This window comes from Nanorana parkeri, unplaced genomic scaffold (genome assembly GCF_000935625.1).
Source record: "Nanorana parkeri isolate BGI_ZX_2015 unplaced genomic scaffold, ASM93562v1 scaffold34, whole genome shotgun sequence".
Taxonomy (NCBI): domain Eukaryota; kingdom Metazoa; phylum Chordata; class Amphibia; order Anura; family Dicroglossidae; genus Nanorana; species Nanorana parkeri.
In genome coordinates, this window is record NW_017306302.1 from 1950840 (window position 1) to 1953690 (window position 2851).

At 42.6% G+C, this 2851-nt stretch overlaps 1 protein-coding gene across 1 annotated transcript in view; it reads right to left on the reverse strand.

The window, feature by feature from the left end:
* Positions 1 to 2851, reverse strand: part of MAST4 (microtubule associated serine/threonine kinase family member 4) — a 442223-nt gene that overhangs the window by 340918 nt on the left and 98454 nt on the right. The gene's annotated exons all lie outside the window — the stretch shown is intronic.

Consider the following 2851-nt stretch of genomic DNA (forward strand, 5'->3'; position numbering starts at 1 on the left):
CTTCTTCTCCCCCCGTTTTGGGGGGGGGGGGGGGGGGGAGATGGAGCGAAAAATACGTTCATATATTTTTGAAAGCATTCTTCACTTAACAGCATTTTTTCACACTAAAACCTTTGCACAGTACTGCATATGCGCGCGCACACACACACACACTACAGGTTAATTTGAATGTAAAAAGAAAAAACAAACAGTGACCCAGGGCCACATTTCATTCCTTGTTCCATTGTGTGCTTCTCAGCATATTTCCACAGCTGATTTATATTTTAACAAAATGAAGTTTCTGTATTGCAGCATCTCCTTTTTTAATTATAAACGCCTAGTCTTGGTGCAAGATGGTGCAACAAGATGCCAACCTTCATTAGGAAAAAGCCTCTCTGCTTCAAAGAGATTTGCATAAATCTAAAAACTTTATGGGAACTGAAACAAACACATTTTCATTTCTGGATAATTTACTGCAAATGTATGCACGCTTAACAAAATGACAGATCTTGTAAATGGGCGCGTTTACATTTATACGAGTCACTTTACGTGCCAGGTATTACAAGTAAAGATCTGTTATTTCAATAAAAGGTTACCTTTTTTAAAATTAAACAACATTCTGTTGAGTTCCTCTAAAACTGAACATTGAACAGAGATAAAAAAACACAAATTAAAGTAGCTCTGTAATCATTAATATAACATTACCATTTTTTTTTTTTTTAAATGCAAGCAGTGTAAGTACCTGCATATGACCGGGTATCAGCCTCTTACAGTCCCTGTATAGGAGTGCGAGAGGAAGCAACAACACAATGAGACAATCAGTTCAAGGGCTGACAAAACGAATGCTGACAGGAGGAGAAGGCAGAGTGACAGAGATAAGATCATTGCTATGCCACTTCTCCTTTCAGTGTCCAGACACAGGCTGGGATGGGTCCAGGATAACCTGGGCACAGAGGAAGTGGGGTAAATAATAATGGACATCAGACTAAGTCTGGCAGCAAAAAAGTATTGCGGAGGAAATCTCTGGATTGAAGCTGAATATTGCAGCAAAAGCTGTTTATTTATGTAATCTTTTAAGGGGCTTTTTATTTGATTTTGCAATTTTTGGCTAAAATTCTGCTTTAACTATTGGTTAGCATGAAACCTAGATACATACTATTTTTTAAATAATTTTGCCCCCCAATTTATAGCAAATTAAAACAGCCATACAAAGAAACTGATCTTTAATTGGCTACCATGGATCACTGGGCAACACTTTCCTCATTTTTTAAACGTTAAGGATTTCTGACTTGCCATTAACATTCAAATCTACCATTGTGGCAAAATAACAGTTAAAAGGAGAATTATGTGAGTGATTTTCACTCAGCCCCATAATCTGAGCCGACCAGTGACAATGAAACTGTCACAGGACGGCTCAGTAGATCGGGAGGTGAGCGAACACATACTGTCGCTTGCTCACGTCTCGATCTATGCCTGCAGCGAGCTGTGACTGTCACTCACCGCTCCCTGAAGGGATTCTCCCCCTCCGCTGTCCGATTCTCTAACGCTGACTGGCGGAACGGACGGGGGAGGGGGCGGGCACAGCTGGCTCTGCCACTGGATAGGTGGATCTCGACAGCAATGTCGGGATCCGTTCCGGCGTCTTAGTATACCGGGAGCTGTAGCTCGTGGTATACTGAGCTTAGGGTAACGGGAGGACGCTAGTTTGTGTCCTCCCATTACCCTTAGGAGAACTATGGGGAAAAGCCCTGACCCCATAGTTCTCCTTTAAGAATAAAGGTGTTTTGTCCAGCTAAAACTTTTCTCTCTGTTTTGAATAGCGTAGGGAGGGGTTAATAGAAGACCTTACTTCCTGTTCTGCTGGCAAGCAGTGAGGGGAACTCTAACCGCAACACAGACAGGAATCAAAATGTTTTCTTTAGTAAGGGAAGGCAAGAACCGCGAGTAAGGTTAGGCATGAACCCTGTAAGAATATTTTCTTCTGTGTCTTAGTTGCAGATTTCCATTAGACATGTAAGATTTGTCATGTTCCGAATTGAAATTTGGATGAATATCAGCATATTCGGACATTTGGATGCATCTGATTTACCAAATGAAAGAAATAACAAATCTGAACGTATCCGAATTTTCGATTATGAAAATTTCAGATGCATCTGAAATGTTTTCCAAATGTCCTTCTGAATGAATTTATGTTGTAAAACGTTAAAATAAAAACAAAAAAAAACCTCACAGAATGGAGTCCCCTCCCTAATTCTTACCAGGCCCTTTAGGGTCTGCTAAGAATAATCCCAAAACCCCCCTTACTCATTCACGAGGAGGGGGCGAGATCTGGGTGCCCCATTTATGACCCCCCTTATTTTTTTTATTTAGTGGACTCCCAGATTCCTAAAAGCCCCCTGCCCGCAGACTCCCACAAACACCAGGCGGGGTTGTGGGGAAGAAGCCATTGTGCTCATTGACATGGGAACAAGGGACCCCCTGGCAAAACACCCTTCCCATGTTGCCTGGTATGGTGCAGGAGAGGGAGACACCTTTTTATGTCACTTTTCTGCAACACATTTTCATTTGCAAATATCGTATAACTCAGGGGTCAGGCAATCAGGCAGAGATGGCCCTCTAATCAGGCATACTAGAAGGCTGCTCGCTGGGGCCTTTTGGGGCCCTAGTGAGGAGCACCGCCTAAGAAAGAGTCAAGTCTGCTGCACCGCTAGCCGCCAGTGATACTCTCTGGACCCCTGGCGAGAGCCCGCACTGGCCACCCAAGAGCCTGCACTGACCACCCGGGAGCCCGCACTGATCCTGCATTATGATGAGCTGAATAATTATAAATTACAATGTAATAATAATTAAAATAAAGAAATGCACAATAAAT